This window comes from Carlito syrichta, unplaced genomic scaffold, assembly GCF_000164805.1.
Source record: "Carlito syrichta isolate Samal-C Ts95f unplaced genomic scaffold, Tarsius_syrichta-2.0.1 Scaffold301649, whole genome shotgun sequence".
Taxonomy (NCBI): domain Eukaryota; kingdom Metazoa; phylum Chordata; class Mammalia; order Primates; family Tarsiidae; genus Carlito; species Carlito syrichta.
Window position 1 is genome coordinate 240,656 of NW_007245745.1, and position 9,174 is coordinate 249,829.

General features: G+C 37.1%; 1 protein-coding gene across 1 annotated transcript in view; it reads left to right on the top strand.

Annotated features, from left to right (window-relative positions):
- LOC103257349 (probable ubiquitin carboxyl-terminal hydrolase FAF-X) overlaps window positions 1–9,174 on the top strand; it is a 112,980-nt gene that overhangs the window by 763 nt on the left and 103,043 nt on the right.

A 9,174-nucleotide genomic window follows, 5' to 3' on the forward strand; every position in this document is an offset into this window, starting at 1 on the left:
CCTCCCCCTCCCTCCTCCCCTCCTCCCTCCCTCCCCAGCCCCGTCGCACCCGGGAGCCGGGTCTCCGCTGGGGGCTAGCCGCCTCGGCCCCGGGCCTTGCAGCCTCGCACTTCGCGGACTCGAGGCCGCTCTCCTCCCCAGTCTCGTTCCACTTGACACCAAACGCCATTACTGAGGTGGAGTGATTTGGAGCTGTAGAGCTAGGCCTCGGCTACGCCTGGCTATCGGGCCTGACGACTTGTCCGCCTGCCCCTACCCTGCCGCGATAACCCACAGTTTCTCCTCGGCCCAGTGCTCCGGGAGTCTGAGCCGGGTTATCGGCCTCCTACACCTCCTTCACCCCCCCCCCCTTAATTTGCAGAAGGCCAAAACCGTGAAAGATGTTTTGAATGCAGAAATCGCTTCCAAGCTAGTTTGGGCTTACCACCTTTCTATTTTTAACCGTTTCTGCAAAAATATTAGCATGTGCGAGTTTGTTGGTGATAAAATCTTCAGATTCTTGTGATAGGAAGCTTCAGGTTTGAGAAATGGCTTATTTTTCATTCATTGTGAAATACTAACTTAGAGTTATGGAGCAGGTGTATAGATTTTTTTTCTGTTTGTGTGGATTTCTGTAGCGACTGGAACTTACACGGGGATTTTTAAGATTTCTTGAGCCTGCTTAAATTATGCTATTTTTTGAAAGGTACGTAGTTAGGACGTTAATTGAATTTTCCATGGTGCAGTTTACAGGTGTGTATAATTGTTTCAGATTGTCTTTGAATTTAATTAACCAAGCTGTAGGTGTAGGTTCACTATTCGTGCTTTATTTTGGGAGGAGAGAAATATTTGTAGCATTCTTTTACCTGGAAGCCCTTGAGGCCCCTAAATCTACCTGACGTTTGTATACTTTCACTTTTGAGGAAGAATACGTTGGGGTGCGTTGATTAGGAAGCTTTCCAGCAGGTACTTAACCTTCTTGGAGCTCATTCTCTACCTTTATTTATGGTAAGGACTCCTTCACCGTGACTAGCTTGGCTTTCTTCACCAGTACACTTGAAGTTAAAAAATACAGACTGCGAACTCTCCTTTAGATCTCACTGGTTTACTGATTCGCAGAGCTGCCATTTTGGTTTCAGCAAATACCTTTCAAATCTTAAAGATTTATGTATTCAATATTACAAAGATGCCAACGTTTGTTTCCTTAATTTTTAAACTCGTGCTTTGTCATACTTGTAACTTTAGCCTTCTAAACTTGATTGTTCCAAGTGTTTGGGTGGAGTGGAAGTCTGACGTATATTTGGAATTGATGTTCCAAGGGTTAACTACAAATGTTTTTGATCTTTAGTGTGTTTTGCTTTCTTTAATTTAAAAACAGGACTTCTGTACTATACAAATTTTCTCTACCCCTTAATTTTTTTGTCTGAATAATTAACTTGTATTTCTTGTTATCTTAATGTTCTCTTGCTGTTTCTTGCTTTTGTTTGCTGACCTTGGTAATTTCTGAGGGAAAATTTCTGGAGGGAATGTAGGTGAGAATCTAAGTTACTTCAGAACGTAACTTTGAAGGGCAGATTTTACCTTTCACCAGATTATCGGGGTCTGTTGTTGGTGTTCCATAATTCTCCTCTTTTATCTGTAAAATGCTCAAGTAGGATTTACTTTTTATCTTCTTCTAGAGTCTTGAAATACATTTTCTGACACGAGATTTTTTGGATAGCTCCTCAGATAATTTTTCTTTGACATGGTATTAATAATGCTGGTTGTTGTTTTAAAAATTGATGTTTTTCATGAATTTGCCAGTCATCTGCTTGATTAGTTGGGCACATAAAGGTGTTCTGGCTTATTTATTTTATACAATCAATTTTAATGTTTTTAAACTTTTAGTTTCAGAATTTTAATATTGAAACAAATTTGTTTAAAACAGGTTAAAGAAAGTTATTTGAAATACATAGGGGTGTGTGTTAAAGGATTAGTAGTCCTCTTGTAAGTCTTTTGGGCAATAAACGGGGGTGGGGAAGGATCTTGTGATTATTCAGTGTGTTGATTTTTATTCTGAAAGAACGTAATACTTTTATGATAGCCTGCTTTATATTTCCTGTCTTGTTGGTATGTTTTCTGAATTTTAAATGTCTTTTCTTCAAAAATTGAGATTTTTGTTTCCATTTGAGCCTTTTAGGAGCTGTATCTTTGAAATCCATTATATTTATGTAAAGTTCTTATATTATTTTAACATAGAGCCTGACATTAGTATTTGGAAAAGAGTTAATATATATGGACCCTGACTTGACTGTACATTAGAATTACATGGGGGACTTTTAAAGAAATACTGATCCCTGGTCCCACCCCTAGAGACTGATTAATTGGTCTGATATGGGGCATGAGCAAAGGTGTATTTTAAAAGCATTGTGGATGATTCTCATACGCGTTCAGTGTTAAAAACCGCCAGGCTATTGTTTTTAGCATGTTAGAACTTTCAGGTGGGTAAATAAGAAAAAAAAAAAAAAAAAATGGAATTTTTTTCTCAGCTGTTCTCAATTATCACTTATTTAGCATTAATTATATGTGTGCTGTTAAGCATTTTCCACTTGTTATCTTATGTAGACAGGATTATTTCCATTATACAGATGAGGGAGTTAAGTCTGTTAGGCTCAACCAATAGTGCTTCAACTACGGTGCCATGTTAGTGAAATGACACTGATTGCTTTTTCTTTTAAAGGAAACATTGAAAACTTATGGTTGGTTTCTTGTAGCTTTATATTTAGTTTAGTTTTTAAGACGATCAAAATAGTCTCCAATTTGAGAAATATCTTGATTGGCCAAGGGAGATGTTAAAGCTTTGTAGCAAATAGAGTCTCCTTGTCTCCCAACATATATTGTATTTAGGGTGATAGTTTAGTTGGTGGGTTTGTTTGTGACTAAAATAATGTCAGGCAGCTTAATACAAGATTCCTCAAAGATCTTTTTAAAATTATATCATAGAAAATGGGACTTCAGTAATTATTAAAGTTTATGTAATTATAAGGAAAAAAGACTCCATGAAACTTCTGATACTTATATATATGGGGGCTTGAATTTATCATCTACTTATTACTGTAGATCATAAGTGATGATCACTATAATATATTTTTAAGGAATAATACATGAAAAAGTATATTGTTAGAATGAGATCTCTTACCTGCAATTCTGTCTTTTACCTTTGTGTATTACAAAGCATCTAGAATAATACTATTTAAAATAACTGCTTATTGATTGCCTGAATGGCAAAATCTGGGACAATATTTGTCTTTCAATACCTTGAATCTCTTGTACAGAATTGATGCATCATCATTTTATGGCACCCTACTAATCAATCATGTGAGCTTTGAACATATTCGACCCATGTTAGTCAACCATAATCAAAGGAATTTTTTTTCCTTGGAATGATTTTTGAGCTACTAGTCTTGTATATTAGATCTTATCCTCTACAGTTTTTGAATTGGGAAAAGAAGGGAGAAAGAAAGGGAGAAGAAGCCTCCTATTTCTGTCCTTTATGCTCATTTTATTCCTGCTGGCTTTGTGACTCTTGAGAGTTATGATTAGGTTGTTGTTACATTTATCTTTTCTGGTCTTTTTTCTCAACTAGTTACTTAAAACTTCTAAGTAAGACTACTCATTTTTAACTTGGACCCTTGAAGACATTGAAATTGCCACATGATGTTAGATCCATGTTTAACCTAACAGTATCTTCTCTCTGATCAAAGTAGTGTACAAAGATTTGGTTGCTCTCCTTGATAACACCTCTGGAATTCAGAGCAGGAATCAGCAAACTTTTTCTGAAAAAAGTGCCAGATAGTAATTATTTGGGACTTTGTTGGCTAAGAGGCAAAGTCGAGGATATTGGATAAATTTTTTATTGGTGAAATTAAAAATATGATAATTGAGTATAATTACATGTAATTTAGTTCTAATGAGCAAAACAATATTTTGTTTAATTGGGTAAAGTTTAATGTTCCCTGTTATCAAGCTGATTGCATATGTTCTGTGGAAACTTATTCTTAGCTTATGGGTTGTACAAAAACCGGGAGGCTGGATTTGGCCTTTTACCATAGTTAGCCAGCCCCAGGTTTAGAGTAGTGGTTCTCAAACCTGGAGGGCTTGTTTGGGCCCCATCCCCAGAGTTTGATTCAGTAAGTCTGGAGTAGAGTCCTAGGATATACATTTCTACTAACAAGTTCTTGAGTAGGAAACCACCCTGGAGCATTACTAATTTAAAGTCATATCCTACTTGTGCTAAGATTTATCTCTTTGATTGTATCTTGTATTGTTTTATACTTTATTTTAAATCCAATAACTATATATTAAATGCCTGTTATGTGCTAGGTATTGTATCAGGTAATGGGAACATAAGGTAGGCAAAAGGAGAATTGACCCTGTCATATACTGGTTAGAGTGAGTTTAAGAATCAATTTCCACAAGCTCTTTAGAGCTTAGAATCTGTGCGATAACAATATTTTGAAAGCAGGCCAATAGTGTTTGATACTCATGTTAAAGGAAAGCTAAATTGGAGAAGGTCACTATCAAATTAAATACAGCCATACTTCATTAATTTGGTGCCTTGGGGGATAACGATAATGTTCGGTATAAATGAGTTTTTCAGACACCAAAACTTGCTTTTAAATGCTTAAACCATAGTTTATTTGATGGAAAGCTTTCTAAAAATGCTATGTACTTTCTGTAATTTTTATCTGATTATGAAATTAGTATATCCTGTTGTTAAGAAAAAGATTGGGGAGCATAAGGGAATAAGCCCAAAAAGCAAATGCATAAACCCTACCTCTGATAATTTCACCACATAGAAACAACCGTATTATTTGATAGGTCTGTTTTCATTCTTTCATTATTACCTTTATTTAGGTGGATATTGTGGGTAGGCTTTTTCCATTTTACTTGAAAACTTTCCATAAGTATTTTTCATGACCCTATAATATTTCATTAAATGAGCTTATCATTTACTTAACCCTCTTTGATGCCTTTTAGATTGTCTCTAATTTTTTGCTATTGATTATGCTGTGATGGGTATTTTTGGAAGAATGTTTTTTTCTGAGTTTCTGATTATGATGTTGAATTAAAGGTTATCAGTTACATAATTAGTTCAGTAAATCACATTATCCTGGGTCCTCTGTCTTCTGCTTCAGGACTTGAGTATATACTTTTGTAATTTTTTTATCTGATTATGAAATTAATATATTTTTAAGAAAAAGATTGGGCAGCATAAGGGAATAAACACAAAAAGCAACACAAGTGCCATTTGTTCACTCTGCTAAAGAGACATTATTTCATGCCCCTTACCCCCTTCTCATTTTTAGAGAATAATTTTGTAAATACTACTCAAAACTCTTCTCATGAAGTTGATTTTAATATAACTTCCCCACTGTTTGTCTCTTCTACAAAATCTCCTATCCTCCATTTACTTGACTCTCAATTCTCCACATAACCCCCTTTGTTCTCCTACTTATGTAATTTTAAAAAATACATCCTTTTTAGGGGATTCCCATTGTTTGCTAATGCCAGTCATATACACCTAATTTAATTGCTAGTTGACCTGTTTGATTTTATGCATCTTTTGCTTTTTATCTTCAGCAGCTATTGAGGGTTACAGGCTTTTTTGTATTCATTTTTGTTTTTTTTTTTTTAACTTTTTTTTGATAATTGTTATTTTCATTATTTAAATCATGGTTCCAATCTTTGTTTCTTCACTTTTTAATGTACTGTGGACTGGGAAATGAGGTAAGTGCATGTTACAGTTGTGTATAGACTGAGTCATTCTTAAGAGAACTTTGTGATGAGCTTTGTTTCCTGTTTCTACATTTTTTCATTGAAAAACGTTAGCTAGTTCTCATGTGATATATTTGACTTTTGTGTGATCTCCACTTTTATACACTGTATGTCTTCTGAACCTCCCTTCTTCAAGTCATGTTCAGACTTCTGTGCATTAGCTGATGAAAGAGGTTTCTTTTTATTGCAAGGTGGTATTGCCTGCCTGAGAACTGTTTGGTTTCAAAGCTTTGCTGTATTTGCACAGCAGTATCTTGTGTGTTTATGTGCAAGTCAGATGTATTTTGCCCTTTTATACAGATGAGTGGGAAACAAGTAAACGTGCATCACCTGGAGGTCTTGAACTTAATATCCTTGAGACAGAGGGAACTGATTGGGGATATGAATATTAAGCCTTAGGCTATGCTCATTGGTTATGTTGGTTGACTTTGTTCAATAGTGAATGAAGTAATTAGAATGAAAGGAAATTAAGTATGGCAAATGCACGATAAAGCTTATATTTGAAAGATGAGAGTAATTCGGGATTTTATTTGTTCCTATACTTGGAGTGAGAAAATCCCTTAAAAACATGTCTATTTGACTTTGAAATAATTGACTTCTGTCACATTTTCAGGAGTCTATTATATTATGAAAGGAAGATAAATGCTATATACAGCATTTGTATAGACTCTTACGAAAATGGCTACAGAAAATCTCATTTACTCCATTTACTGTGTCCTTTATCCAGAATTCCTTTTTTTGAGTTGGAGTCTCACTGCGTTGCGCAGGCTGGAGTGCACTGGCACACTCACGGCCACCCCAGCATCGAGCTGCTGGGCTCCAGCGATCCTTCCTCCTCAGCCTTCCAAGTAGCCAGAGCTATAGGCATGCTACCACGCCTGGCTAATTTTTTGATTTATTGTAGAGATAGGGTCTGGAACCTGCAGGCTCAGGCAGTCCACTCTCCTCAGCCTCCCAAAGTGCTGGGATTACAGGCTGAGCCACCAAGCCCGGCCCAGAGTTCTTAAAAGTTGTTGACTTGGAGCTTGCTGTGCTAGGGGGTAAGAAAGATTGTGGGGCCAGACTGAGGGTTGGAGGAGGAACTAATATAGTGCCTACAGGTGTATTTCTTGTCCGATGTCAGTGCATGTCATCACCTGAGCCATATAAATGTCATCTGAGGATTGCTTTATTTATGCCCAGTGCATTATGGGAAAGGGGGATCATGTCAGTAAAAGAATCATGGGAAGAGTCTTTGGCTTTCATTTGACTACCCAGCCACAAGAATCAGGTTCTTCAAGCACATCTTCTTATCTCTTCCTGCTCTCTCCCCAAATACTGCTCAAAATTCTTACCATGCCAGTTCTGCTAGAATGAGGTCATATTGACATAGTTCCAGTATACTTTTGCAAGGTTATTTCTTATTCTCCTGTCGAATCAAACTATCCGTAGTTGGCATGGATGCCTCAGCTATTCCATTGGGTTTACCCTTAGAGTTTCAGCTCCCCTCTATGTCTAGCCTACAATGCCTAGCTCACATGCCACATCCTTGAAGTATTCTTCAGTTCTTCCCAGTTGAAAGTGGTCCTTACAGTCTCTGAACTTAGGTAGCATTTTTCCTATTCTTTTTTGGCCTTAACATTTCTATTTTTTTATTTCTTTAGAAACAGCCCTTGGGAAGGTGGTTCTGGGAAGTTTATTGAGGCTCTGTTGATGATTTCTACATCTGAGCTACCCATCGTTGGTGATTAGGACTTCCCTCAGCCTGATTGAGAGAGTGTAGTGAGTATGAAATATTTCTAATTTCAGCTAAAAAGCTTGGGTTATAGATACAACTATTCTACCAACTAGTGAGCAAGTTAATTAATCATTGATGAAATTGTAAAATGAAGGACTTGAACTGGATGTTTGCTATCTTACTATAATGATTGAATTGAATTAATTCACTTAATACAGGTTGAGTATCCATTATGCAAACTGTTGGGACCAGAAATATTTCAGATTTTGGATTCTGAAATATTTGGAATACTTACTGGTTGAGTATCCCTGAAATGCTCCAATGAGCATTTCCTTTGAGCATCATGTCTTCTGCACTCAAAAAATGTCAGATTTTTGAGTATTGTGGATTCCAGATAATTGGATTAGGAAATACTCAACCTGTACTGTCTAGGCACTGGGAGAATATAAAGATGATTAATCTTTACTTTCAAGGCTTTAAGGTCTAGTGGGCTCGACAGACAATTATACAGTGCAATAAGAACTGTATTAAATAAAGGTGGGAGAAATGTAGTAGGAGAAGAGATGAAGAAATTATTCACTTTGGGATTGGGTGAGATTTGCTGGTCTTCAAAGGTATACTATTTCAATGACCCTATTAGAGCAGGGACTTCCCAACAGAGGGAGCAACTTGAAATCAGGTAGGGTTTTTTAACCTTGACACTATTGACAGTTTGGGCCATATAGTTGTTTTGAGGTCCTTTCCTAAAAATGTCATCAGACATTGCCAGATGTGCCCTGGGGCAGAATTGAGAACCCTTATTTAACCCTTATTTAAAATGGAGCAATGGAAGTGTTAAAGTATAGTGTTTTCAGAGGAAAACTAATGGTAGAATGTGGAAAGAATGTTGGAGATATACTGGGAAAGGGAGGGGTTATGAGAGAAGAGACTAAAAAGGTAGCTTGAGGGAGTACCTTGAGAGCCATGTTAGGGCACTTTTGTTTTTAGGGTGATGATGACTTCAAGTTGAAACGAATGGAGGCATTAGATTTGTGTTTGTTTTTGAAAGATAAATTTGATGGCATCATGGCAGATGTGTTGGAGTAGAGTTGGGAAGCAGTGGAATTGAGACAGTATTTTAACAATTCTGAGAGATGATAAGAAATAATGTTTTAGTGAATAGAGTGAAGAAATGAGATCCATGGGTCTCCATTGTACAAGGGAGGTGCTGCTTTTGCTTCTTTGTCACAGAATAGAGTACTGAGCTAAAAAACAAAACACCTATTGTCTTCTCTTTTAACTCTTCTCCCAGTCCCCTTTCCTCACTGAAAGCTGCCATCTACTGAGATCTGTTGAAAGGTCAAGAAACCAGGTACAGTGAGTGACTCATGCCTATAATCCCAGCTACTGGGGAGCTGAGGCTCAAGGTTAACTTGAGCCCAGGAGTTTGAGACCAACCCGGGCAACATACCCAGACCTTATCTCTATAAAAAATTAAAAAATTAGCCGGGTGTGGTGGCGTGTGCCTGTAGTCCCAGTTACTCAGAAGGCTGAGGCAGGAGGATTGCTTGAGCCCAGAAGTTCCAGGCTGCAGTGAGTATATGATGGTGTCACTGCACTCTAGTCTGAGCAACAGAGTGGGACCTTGTCTTAAAAAAAAAAAAAAAAAAAGCCGGGCTTGG